This window comes from Saccostrea cucullata, unplaced genomic scaffold (assembly GCF_032062105.1).
Source record: "Saccostrea cucullata isolate Sc308-1 unplaced genomic scaffold, CSIRO_AGI_Scuc_v1 ctg373, whole genome shotgun sequence".
Lineage (NCBI taxonomy): Eukaryota > Metazoa > Mollusca > Bivalvia > Ostreida > Ostreidae > Saccostrea > Saccostrea cuccullata.
Genome location: NW_026928348.1, coordinates 63910 through 78374, shown reverse-complemented (window position 1 = coordinate 78374; position 14465 = coordinate 63910).

Sequence of the window (14465 nt, the reverse complement as noted above, 5' to 3'; positions counted from 1 at the left end):
CAAGACTTTCTTGCAAACAATCACATTATCCCACTCGACTGGTCTCCGTAAATTCCATATTTATCTCATTGAACATCTGTGGGACTGAGTAGAAGATAGGGTTCGAAATGCCCAAGCTGGTCTCTTTAAACTAAGGTCTGCCTTGTTGAAAAGACTACATAATATCCATTTATGAAGCATAAACACACTGATGAACTCAAAAGAGAATCAAGTGGGAAGGAGATATTGGAGAAACTGAGAAATTTAATTTTTTTTTAACTTTTCGTTGGTATCATCTTTATGAAACATATGGAGATAACGATCAAAATTCAAGATCAAAAGGCCATAAAACAATACAAAATAGGAGAAGAGCAAACACGGTCCTCCAAAACATCAGAGGTGGGATCAGGTGTCATGGAGGAGTGAGCATCTCCTGCTGACTGGTCACATTCGATAAGTGTTTATTGTCATGATCGGAAAATAACGGAAAAATCAGTCGCCAATTCAGTGCATATATAATGGATTTACAATTAATATGAAAAACGTCAATCAGCCTTTGACTCATTGATAAATTGTATTTGCTGACAAGGTCATTGTATCAACCTTAGAACTTACGAAATGATGACTTTAAACGAGACTGCTGAAATTCTTGATTAATCAACTTGTTTGTCAATAATTTACCTCATTTTAGAAATTGTCCGTACGTAGACCATGCTATTGTGTATCAAATTAAATGAGAAATATAAACTTAAATGCAGTTGTTGAAGGCGTATTGCTGCTTAAGTAAGGGAAGTTGACGATTGAAAAGTTAAGGTCACCACGTTTATCATAGAGATTGCTTGTTAGATTACCATTATTAGTCTCTTTCAAGTAAAATATCCAAATACGAAATAGATGTGTAAGACTCTGTGGTGTCTTTTATCGCCAGCTCACCAGGATATATCGTATCGACAAATAACAATGGGAATTATCATTGTTAATTAAAAGGGAACAAATATTTAATTATTAAATACAATCTCCACAGGCAATTGATGTTACATATTTTTTCTTGTATATTAAAACATACTACTCATACCTTATTAGATGGGGTGTTATTTAATAAGAAAATACGAGGGTTGTCCAAAGAGTTCGTGGATATTGACATTGGACATTGTTAAAATAAATGGTTCTTTATACATTTAATGTATATCAAAATATAATTAACCAAATCAGATAGATAAGAATAATTTACGAGCGTCATCAATATAAACAAGCTGCACAGTCCAGTCTGATGTAGCTACATTTATAACAACGTCATGTATAGAAATATCAATTTTCATTAAATATAACGTGTTTTCTTATTCTTGTAGTGTCCTCGAATTTGTATGCACCGTTGAAAAATCGTATACCAATCTCAAATCATTAAACAAAATATATTATAATAACTTTGAGTTGTTTGAACAAATATTTTGTCTCTGACGTCGTATCAACCGTATTAAAACATAATTTTTGGATGGGACTCTGCCCCGTTCGGACGGCCGACGTCGCTTTTTCTGTCGAGTTTTTACACATATTTGTAAGGGTTTTTGTTCGATATTTTCACTGTCTATATAGTTACAAAAAAATTATAATAACCTCTTTATTTTGTGTTATATATTAATTTTACTAAGCTTTGAGTTGTTTTATATAAAAATAATCATTTTATTCCAAACACTTTATTTCAAACTTTCTGGCATTTTAACCTTGGTCCGTGCGCACTTTCTGCGACATTGAAAGACCTCAATTTTTACAAAAGTATAAGTTACATCAATAAAAATTACCAATTTTCATAAGAAATATTTTGATATACTTAAAATGTATATGGAACCATTTATTTTAACAAAAACGTCATTGACCACGAACTTTTTGGACAACACTCGTATATATTATTTGGAAAAAAGAATACAAATGTGCTAGCATGGGTTTGAATTATATAATAGTGTTGTGTTTTGCGTGCACTATGCCTAAATATTATATAAGAGGATTATTTTTGTAGTTTTCATTGGCTGAAAGGACGTCACATGACATTCCTCCTTTTGCGATAGCGACGTGAAAGCGCGTCCGCGGAAAATGATATCGCACGACACGCTGTTCGGTTGCAGTGAAGTTACGTAGAACGTGACGTCATAATAAAAGAAACGTGAATTTAACCATTGTGACGTAATGAAAGCCAAGTCCGTTGTGTTAGGACTGTATCGGTGCATTCACTTTGAGTGATTATATAATATAACTATTATGGACTTCAGTGAGCGGTCAATATGTGGTTATAAGGACTCATGGCAATTGATATTGACCTCAGACACAGAAAATGATAGCGACCTCGCAGGCTCGGTCGCTATCACTTTCTATGTCTTCGGTCAATATCAACTGCCATGAGTCCTTATAACCACATATCGACCCACACTGAAGTCCATAATTGTATAATAGTAGTCAGGGTTTGACACATGGTGCACGAGTCGGACGCGAGTGCACTATGTGTCAAACCCTGACTACTATTTAGGCATAGTGCACGCAAAACACAACACTATTGTTATTATTATGCTGACTGTTTTTACTGTATATAAAAAACGGCAATATTTTCTTCATTCCCAATGTTTCATTATGCACCAGTAACATTAGTCTACTCTATTATGACGTCACCTTATGCAACATATACGTCATAATCTTTTTCTTTAATTTTGAACGTTCCATGCTTTAGGTATAATCTACAGATAGTTTTAGAGAATATTATTTGAGTGAAGGAAGGGGGTTTGCAAAAAACTATTTTAGAAGAATTATTTTGTTTATTTTTAATTTTAATTATAAAATATTTGAAACTAAGTTTATATATATTATAGTCCAATACTCTAGATAACGGCGTCTGTGGCGTAACCGGTAGCGCGTCGGGCTGACAATCTCGGGGTCGTGAGTTCGCTACCCGGTATGGGGTTGTCGCTTTTTTAAAAAAAAAATGGGAGCCTTGCACTATTTCATCATATTATGCTTACGCTATATAAATCCTTAGAACACTATGCGAGAATAGTAGGGGATGGGTTATATAGAGACAAACTGACAGGAAGCATAATCATAAGAAATAGTATTAACACACCCTATTACCGGCAACTGTGACAACCGTTGCAACTGTGACAACAGACGGCAAAGTAATCAATCGCTATGACAGAGACCTCATTGATATCATAATTTTGACTATTCATAACATTCATTTAATTTCTTTTTGTGGTTTACCGTTTAGATCTAATCTTAAACTATTTTTCTGTTAAATATAAAACTTTGATTCCTTATTGAAACAAAATAAGAACAAAATAAAGCTAAATTTCAATCGCTGTGCAGGAAAAATTGATCAAATTGAGCTTATATGATAAAAACTGCTATTCTTTGGTCACATTTCTTGTTGGATATGATAAATTTAGACTTTTTGAGGCATAACTTCAAAATATGGATAATTTTTGTTGCTTAATAAAAGCGCCACAAGCGTTTAATTTTGTTTGGTGAAATCTATCGTGTACAACAGACGAGGCAAACAATGACAGCAGATTTAAAACGAAATACGTCAATCAGAAACAGTGGATATAAAGTTGAATAAACTATAAATTAGCTGTATCCTGGTAAGCATCAAATTTCCTCAAGACATATTTTGGCTGTTAATATTGGTCATATGTATGGTACTTGCTATCACAGGTATTTATGGACATGTATCCCCCCCCCCCCCCCCCCCACGAGATTAAAAAAAAACTCATTGTAAAGATCTATTTTTTTTATTTTCCTATTATACACATGATGAATAAGTGTAATAAATATAATTTATGGAAAAAATGTCCATTAAGCCCTGGGGTTTTATATCGGAGGGGGTGGGGTGTTCCTGTCTACAAGTACCTGTGGTTGTATACGACAGCAACTGAATCAAACTATTATTCGATAATCAACACAATATATTTTGCGCACCTTTGGGGAGAATTTCTCCACTTTCTAGCATTGGTCAATCATTTATCTTTCACTCCCTTATTCTAGGCACATTATTTAACTAATTTGTATGTTTTATCCATCTCCCAAACCCTTTATACTCGTCTCTTTAAGTGATAAACTCGGTTGATTAAAATTATTTGTTAGGTTGTTGAAAATTCACTTCAAGCAAGTTTATTGCCTGAAGAGACAACTATAAATGGTTGGGAGGTGAATAAAATATATATTTTGGCTACGAATATTTCAAGTATTGGGTAGTGAAAGGTAGTTGATTGACCAATGCTTGAAAGTGGAGAAATTTTCCCCAAAAGTGCGCAAAAAATATTACGCCATAAATTGTACCTTTTTTGCATTACGGGATCTGTAGCATTATGGTCAAAGACAAATATATAAAACCATAACGCTACAGATCTGCAGCTATTTTGATTGCAACATCGCAGCTAGCGACAATAATCTGCAAGAACACTCTTACTGTGTACAATTTTATGCTGAAGTCTGCACCAAACGTAATAGCTTCGTAAAGAATGCCCCTTTTAGCAATTTTATTAAAAAACCAAGTTTATAACCACATAAAACTTTTACATACTGATTAATATTTTTATTATTTTTGAATACTTTACTTGTAGGTACTTTAGTGTGGTCCTTGATATTTCACAGTTCCAAATATCCATTCTTCGTTCCCTATCGTTGGAAAGCAAAATTACGAACATTCACCAACCGAATGGACAGTCTTATTTAAACATGTTGATTATCGAATAATAGTTTGATTCAGTTGCTGTCGTATACAACCACAGGTACTTGTGGACAGGAACAACCCACCCCTCCGATATAAAACCCCAGGGCTTAATGGACATTTTTTCCACATATTATATTTATTACACTTATTCATCATATGTATAATAGGAAAATAAAAAAAATAGATCTTTTCGATGAGTTTTTTTTAAAATCTCGTGGGGGGGGGGATACATGTCCATAAATACCTGTGATAGCAAGTACCATACATATGACCAATATTAACAGCCAAAATATGTCTTGAGGAAATTTGATGCTTACCAGGATACAGCTAATATATACTTTATTCAACTTTGTATCCACTGTTTCTGATTGACGTATTTCGTTTTAAATCTGCTGTCATTGTTTGCCTCGTCTGTTGTACACGATAGCCAAAATGATTTCACCAAACAAAATTAAACGCTTGTGGCGCTTTTATTAAGCAACAAAAATTATCCATATTTTGAAGTTATGCCTCAAAAAGTCTAAATTTATCATATCCAACAAGAAATGTGACCAAAGAATAGCAGTTTTTATCATATAAGCTCAATTTGATCAATTTTTCCTGCACAGCGATTGAAATTTAGCTTTATTTTGTTCTTATTTTGTTTCAATAAGGAATCGAAGTTTTATATTTAACAGAAAAAATAGTTTAAAGTTAGATCAAAACGGTAAACCACAAAAAGAAAGTAAATGAATGTTATAAATAGTCAAAATTATGATATCAATGAGGTCTCTGTCATAGCGATTGATTACTTTGCCGTCTGTTGTCACAGTTGCAACGGTTGTCACAGTTGCCGGTAATAGGGTGTGATTAATGGGTACATGGGCTGCGTCTTCTTCAAATGAACCCTGCTATGTGGCAACGCACTTTGAAAAAATTACGCACTTTAAAAAAAAATTTCAAAGTGCTTTAAAATTTGGACAAAATCAACGCACTTTGAAAAAAATGTTCAAAGTGCAATATTTACATTCGCTGTATTTTTCTACTAAGCCAACTGTGAAATTGATTTGAAAATCATTTTCGTGTATACTCACGCGTAGAAATAGATAGTTTTCGATAGCCTTGAATTTAGCGAAAGTTACCTCCCGTTGGTCGCCATATTGGAGGTCGAGTCGGTAATTTTCCCTCTTTGTCTTACCAAGTTTAAGAGGTTGTAGCAGAAATATTTGGTGGGAAATATTTAATAAGTAATTTTTTTTAAATAAAGGAGGCTTCCCAAAATTTATATGCTTCAGAAAAATAATGATTTCTAATTCAAAATAGCAAATATGAAAATATTTAATTGGTTGCATTTGGACCTCCAGTATGGCGGCCGACGGGAAATAACTCTCGCTAAATTCTTGCCTATCGAAAACTATCTATATACACGGAGAAACGTGCGTTACCGTGACGTCACAATAGGGCTACAGCGACGTTAGTAAAAGTATAAGAATATAGGGCAGCGAGAAATTCAAATATTTAGTATATTTTCGGTGCTTCCAAACATGTAAAATGTAAATATAAGGAATGTTTTTAAGTTTAGTGTGAATTATTGGTGTGTGAATCACACAGACTTGTCACGTAGGCATGTTTCATGAAGCGCGCTAGCTTAAAAACATTCCTTAAATAAATTTTGGACATACTCAACGCACTTTGAAAATTTTTTTTCAAAGTGCGTTAAGAGTGTAGATTCTACATAAAAATTTTTACCATGAAGGCATTCAACGCACTTTGAAAAAAAAAGAAATAAAGACTTTGATATATATCTTCTGTCTTTTAATATTCGTTTATGTCGAACATGTAGAAGGTGTATTACACTTTCTAAACTTGTAGGTAAACATCAGATTAGATGTCATGATGTCGAGGAACACAACAATTGATGACGTCACCGTATAAGTTCACTGCATAACGTGTAACTAAATCTTTTTCTTAATAATAGTACACACATCCTAGAAATCCTTTTTCAGATGTCTTAATTTTTTCTATACTTCCTTTTAATCGCATGCTTTGTGATATGGTACTTACTTAGTGAGTTTCTCACAGATGTTACAAGAAGAGAGAAAAGTTTGTAAGTCATCACGGATGCGACCACAACAGCGGCAGACCTGCGTTTTTCCTGAAAGTAAGTGAGGTAAAATTCAATGAATATTCACTGAACTTCTTTTTTGTTCCAGCTGCAGATACTATTGCGTGTAACAGTGAGAAAATATTCATACTACTATTGATACATCTTCCATAGTGTTACTAAAGATATTAAGAATGATCTGACAAAATCAAACAACCGTTTGAAGGAACGAAAATATTCTACTCAAGATGAACCAGATTTGTGAGGTCTTATGGCTTACAAATTTTTTATCAGAGTCAAAAAGATCTCTCACAAAAATAAAGCCTGCATCAGCATAACTTTTTAAAAAAATGAAGACGATTGTTCATTTATCCAATAAAGCATCGTTTCAATGTCCGGATCCGACAAAGCATAAAAACACTCGTACAAAATGTATTTAAAACCAACACGACAAATGGTAAGGATTTAAAGAAAAAACTAGAGGTACTGTGAGCAATGAGCTCACTAAATAATACCCCCGCCTCCCGTATGAATATAATGGCAGTATCCATGTTTTGCTCTGGAAAATTCAAAATATATGTCAGATCAAAAAGTAAAATAGGAGGTGCACAATGGCAATATGTAATAAAGATTCTGTGAAAGTTTCATTAAATTTTCTTCATTGGTATGAGAGGAGTTGCGGATAAGAGAAGGGTACCCCAAAGCGTAACAGACGGACGGACGGACAGACGTACAGACGGACGGAATTAACGATTACTATATACCCTCCCGCTTTTCACGCGGGGGGTATAATGAAACATGCAGTTAAAAACCAGAACTACTTTCTTGGTGAGCCTTTAATGTAATATTATTTCTTTGATTACTGGGTCCTAGAGACTTTAAAACTTTTTAAAACTTAAATAATTGTGCGTATATGTTATGCTCGCTCAAGAAAAGAAATATTATTCACTCTTGGGAAGTCACATTTATATGTGTTTGGTTCTAAGTGTTAGTCAAATGACACACTATATTTTTTTTAAGTTCATAATTTAAGATCTCCTATAAGTGATATATATGTTGTATGCTTCGCTCCACAAAACAAATACCAAAGAATTAATTTGATACCCTCGTGTAGCATGATTTAAATAGCTGCCTGGTATAAATATAGTTAATATAATAGAGAATAAATCGGATAGCATCACCTGAGTGACTCACGAAACTTAATTTTACATCCTCTATTTTCAGCTGGTTGTAGTTAAGCTTCAAAAATGCAAGTATGCAGCTTTATATTTTTTATGATTGATTAGCAATCCTACAACCTACATGCATGATATGTAATCAAAACGAAGTATAATTAGAATATAGAATTGTCATCTCAAGAATTGATTTCTTAATTCATTGTCTCATTCATTTAAATTTTATGTCATTCCTATAATAAAGATGCTTAAATTTTACTTTACTTTTAGACGCGGCGGGGAGGGGGGGGGGGGGGGGGGGGGGGGGCTATTTATCATTCTATTGGCAAAAAAGTACATGAGGGAGGTATTTTTATACCACCGCTCCGAAGGAGACGGGGTATACTGTTTTACCCTTCTGTGTCTGTCTGTGTATCTGTCCGTAACAAATTTTTGGTTTCAGTTTTCTAAGCAACTGCTCATCGCAGATGCTTGAAATATTAACAAATTTTCTCTGATTTTTGCCGCGGAGCAGAGATACTGACAGTTTCATTTTGAGAAGAATCTTTTTACCTTAATTCTTTAAAAAGTTATTCTGTATAGTTCTCTTTATTGATAATAGTTCGAAAGATGTTTTCATGATAAATAAATATATGTTCATGTGTGATAAAAAGTAGGTAAATAACGATGGGATAACTTACGCTCTCAATTCAGATGTCGTAAACGATTATATACCAAAACTAGAGGTACTGCGAGCAATGAGCCCACTAAATGATAACCCCGCCTCCCATTTGTGTATAAATGGCAATGTCCATGTTTTGCTATGGGAAACCCAAAATATGTGTCGGATAAAAAAGTAAAATAGGAGGTGCACAATGACAATATGTAATAAAGATTCTGTGAAAATTTCATCAAATTTCATTCTGTGGTATGAGAGAAATTGCGGATAAGAGATGGGTACCAAAAAGCGTAACAGACAGCCGGACAAATGGACGGACGGACATCCCGATTACAGTATACCCTCCCGCTTTTCAAGCGGGGTATAACTAGAGATGCTGGGAGCAATGAGCTAATGAATATAATGGCAGTATTCATGTTTTGCTCTGGAAAATCCAACATATATGTCAGATCAAAAAGTAATATAGGAGGTGCACAATGGCAATATGTAATAAAGATTCTGTGAAAGTTTCATTAAATTTCCTTCAGTGGTATGAGAGGAGTTGCGGATAAGATATGGGTACCCCAAAGCATAAAAGACGGACGGACGGACGGACATACCGATTGCTATACAAGATACAAGATACAAGATTTTATTAATCCAATTTGGGCCCCCGGACGAGCAAAAAGATTTACAAATAGAAGGAGGAGGATCCAAATGATAGAACAAGCATGATGATGATATTACAAATAAAGAGCAATTGTTAAAAAAAAAAAAAAAAAGTACCGTATATAAGAGATATACTGAATATACATACATGTATTGTATTGTAAGTTACATACAAATATATATAATTTATGCATATATATATATATATAGTTAAAGGCAAGAAACTGGGAAAGAGGTATATAATTTTTTATGCTTATCACAATATCTTCAATTAAGGTAAATTACTAAGGAATCCAGCAAGTGATCTAAGGATGTCTGGGTCTTCATTAGCCATGAGCCAATAAAATATATATTCTCCCACTTTTCAAGCGGGGGATAATATAAATGTGTAAAATTCAGTCAATATTTGTGACAGCTCATCATATATTATTCAATTTTACATATATTTCACATTTAATATGCATATTTTCTTTAATTGATCTGACTTGAAACTTGAACTTTGAAAGTAAATATATCTTCTTTATTTGCAAATAAAATCGAAAATCTAACAAATAGATTTTTAAGACGTCTTTTATGTAGCATTTCAGAATATTGGTATAATTGACAAACTTTCTAAAACCTTGCACGGTCAGTTTTTGCAGACCCATGAAAATGACATTTTTGTGCATCTGCGCTTGCGCTTGTTTCGGATTTTTTTTTTTCATTCTTAATTTCTTACTTCCGTTAACTTCGTTTTTAGAGTTCGTCTACTAAATATGCCAAGTGATTGCTCGACCGGATGAAATAGCAGGCAAACAGAGATTCATCAAACTTGCATAAGCCTGAAATTCCCTTCTAGTAGCCTTCTTTTTTGCCATAAAACTGTTCATCAAGTCCTTCAAACTACTTCAGGGGGCCGACTCGGGTTTCCAATGCGTAATACTTCGCGCATCACGGTAGAATAAAGCGTATTTACTGTTTTAAAGCAATTTTTTTCTGTAACGTGTACCCCAGCGTTTGGGTTCTTATAGGGGATGAAATTTCCCTCTTACTCTAACTGAGTTACTCTATCTGAGTATTTGATCTAATGATTTAAATATTTACAATACAACAATTTTCCTTTAACCTATCTGGGTTATTATTTCATTTCTTTAATCACAAAATATATACAAGCGTGGTTAAATTATGACTTGGTAACAAAGCACCGTGTACCTTGCCCCAGGTTCCTATTGATGGCGGATACTAGGAGTCTCGTTCTTATGCAGATCTACAGCCCCCAGTATCTCAATTCCCCGGGTTTCTCGCCACTGGTGCAATGTATTCTAATTTCTATTATTTCACCTTTTCTTATTCTTACCCAAATTATTCTACTGCTTCTGCTTTGCAAGTCCGCAAATGACTGACTAACTAACTCTTAAACTCCCAGGGCGTTCTTTTATATACCCCTTTTGGGCGAGTCTATTTCAACTCAGATAGGGGAGACAGGTTATTCCGTTTAACCCGCATTCTTGGTCTTCTTAGCGTTTATTGTTACCACAAATCATTACATTTCATTTAATTAACAAAATTTTACAAAATTAAGAAATAACAGGTTGAAAAACTTTTACTACAATTTTTATAACTGATTTTAAAAACGATTTCTCAACTGAGAGGCAGATTCACGTCGTAATAATGTGTTTTTGAGTTTCTAATAAGCTGAATCTCTAAAAGATGGGGAAATAATAATATTCTAAAAAGAAAAGGTATTAAACATATGCCCTTGAAATTTTAAACATAGAAATTGGCAATTTCATACATAATCCTTGGTAATTGTACCTGTATTTTGAGACGGTCCCTTTAAAATACCTGGACAACAGATTTTCCCCAAACTTGGCATGTACACTGAAGTTAATGTAAGTAACATATGTTGTAAAGTTAAACAGTTTCGCTATTGCAGTTTTCGCACAATAAAACCCTAGTCAGCTCCTTTAACTTATTAACTGGAATTCTTATCATCATTTCAACCGAAATTCAATCTAACTCAAGACCCAAAAAGGTTAGGAAAGTCAAAGGCCACACTGTTAAATACTTGCAAAACCACACAAAGATTTACATAAGTTTACCACATGTGTTACTATCCGCTCTTCCAGCAAACAAAAAGGCAACTAAGTAATGCGCCACAAATTCCTGATCAGATTGGTGTTTCAAAATCTACTCCAAGGATGATGAAAACTCCTCAAAAAGACTACAAGACTCTGAACAACCGTAGGCAGGCATTTGTGAAAAAAATAAATATCATTTATTTCAAAACCCAAAAGTTCAAGATCTGACTGTGAACTGGAAGCAATTTAACTGAAGACTTAAGGTCCATTTTACCTATTAAAGCTTTCTTTCCCAACACACTTAGTAATCCAACAACATTATTTAATAAAGAGTAATTGACTGAACAGAAAGACGGATCAAGAAGGGATCTAACTTTTGAATTTTCAGGATACGAGACAAATGATGAATCACCCTAAGTGAGCCGTCTTTATACGTACTAAGCCCAAAAGTGAAAGCCTAAGATTGGGAAAATGTCTTGAATGGAATAGACCAGCAACTTTTCCTGCATAAATTTCGTTTAACACTAGAATTTTAAGATCATTTTCTCTAGCAGACCTTAAATTACAACAACTAATAGCTACTCATGGACTATTGTAATTGAGTTTTAAACCTTCAGAAAACCTCTTTAGCAAGATTTCTAAAAACTTCCTATCATTTTCAGAATGTTGTAAACAAGCTGCAAGAACTTCCACATTAATTTGGGAAAAACCTAGGCCCTATAAATTGTGGTACATTGTGGTACATTGTGGAATCGTGCTCTTGGCTGTTGAACTTCTTAATGAAGGTACCTGGCTCCTGTATGGCAATGGGAATATTTGATCTGAAAAATCTCTTAGAAATTTTTTTGATATTTTGTAGTAGGGCCTACACATATCACTGAAGATGAAAGCCACCACATTTCGAACAATTGTGTAAATAATGACACGGCTGTTTACACAAACTCCATAATTGTTAAAGTCATAGCTTTTGAGAAACCGACCCTACCGAACATTTTTGCACAGGACCAGTGAATGATGTGGTACCATATACCTTGGTCAAAGTTCTGGTCAACAATTTGCCATTAAGCACTTGCATGTGATATTTTGCAATTCTCTTTTGAAATTGCTCATCATAAAATTACAACCCTATACCTGCACACCTGCTAGCCCTTGGTGAAAAGTGTGGATGCACTAAAGCAAAACAAAAAAAATGTTGGATGTAGAGTGGCATAAGTTGAAGAGAATATAAAAATTGCACCAGTCCACTGCTGTACATTTGAAATTTATATTGTAGCAAGTTGCGGTTTAATTGCTATTTGACCATTCGAGACTGTTAGTGTTTGTTTACCGACCGCCAAGAGCGGATTGGATAGTAGCCGATCTAAATTATGTATTCTCCCTAATAATTAACAATCTTTGCTTGATTGATTCTAAAACCTTTGCCCCCCAAGCTACCATATATACTAACAATTTTATTACCTGTTGTTTCTGCATGAGTAGAAGGATCTGTAACTTTGATGGAGGGGGTAGTTGTGGAACCAGTTGAAGAACTGGGTATATTCTCCTCTGATACTGAAGCAGAGATATCCAGTGTTGACACATTTGAGGATACATCAACTAATACCCTTTTACGTTTACCCTGTGGTGCCGGCTGGGTAGCGGATTTCCGCTTGGAACCAGGTTTTCCTCCAGGCATATCGAATTCTTTTAGATCCAAAACACGTCTGTTCTTTTGAGTTTTCAGTGGAAAAGGAAGTACTTAGGGTTCAACTAAAATACAAGAAGATTGAAAAATGGGGAAAGTACGGAACACCAAATTAACATATATTCAAATATTTGTACTTATCTTTAAATAATTGCACCTATCTTCAAATAATTGTACCTATCGTCAATTCATTTTTAGTAGGTACAATGATAATTATTGATCGAATTAAAGGTTGATAAAATAGAATTGAAGATAGGTGTGAATAATTATACCTATCTCTAAGAAATTATACCTAGGAACAAATGAATTATACCTATCTTAAATTGAATTACACCTATCTTCAATTCAATTAAAGAGAAGTTTTATTGAATTGTACCTATCTCTAACTTATTTGAAGATAGGTAAAATTGATTTAAATATAGGTACAATTAATTTAAAGATAACTTTACTTTAAATAGTCTATTGGAAAATAGTAATTTATCTATAAATGATATCATTAAAACAACGAGTTGCAATTTGAATGATACAAAATTCTGGGAATTGACTAATTTCCCACAGTTTTATGTGAGAGTATTTTCAATGTCTAATAAGTGCAAAAAAATCAAACAAAACAACAAAGTTCTGAAGGAAGAATTTTTATCCCAATTTATCTGGCACAATAATTTATTCCGATATGATTCTAAAACATTATGTTTTGAACAATGGATCAAGAGTGGTATATTATATGTAAAAGATCTTTTTGAATTAACTGTGAATATATTATGCTAAAAAAGACATTAAGACCTTTTTAATCCAGGCTTCATTGTTCCTATGCAAATTATGTTTACAGTCATAATGATGACTCGTTTTTGTGTAGAAACAATTGTTTTAAATCGATCAAATCTTTAAAAAGTGATTTTTATTATTCGGTCTTAGTTCAACCCAAATATCAGAATTCAATATATGAGAGTAAGTGGAATAAATATTTTAACATAGATGATAAGTCATCATGGAAGAATATATACATTTCAAAAATTTCTAATATGTATGACAAAAAGATTGCAGAATTTAATTACAAACTGCTTAATTGTCTGTTAAATACTAATGTAAGTGTAAATGGAATAAAGATGTACAGTAGCATGCACCAATGTGTGAGTTATGCAATGTATCAGAAGATAGTGAACATCTTTTATTTTTTTTGTACAATTACAACATATTTGTGGAGGAAAATTAGTATATTTTAAAATTTAACATTTCATGGAAACGTATTATGTTGGGATTTTTTTAGTGATTTATCAGAGAAAACATGTATTCATGTATTTGTTTTACAATCTATAAATATAAAATGAAGAGTCGATTCAATAATGAATGTCAGAAGATAATTTGAAATCATATGTTAAAAATTGGCTTGTTTTACAAAATTGGTAAAATACTGATAAAATAAGAAAAAACATGTACAATGACATAGCAAATTGTTTATGAACA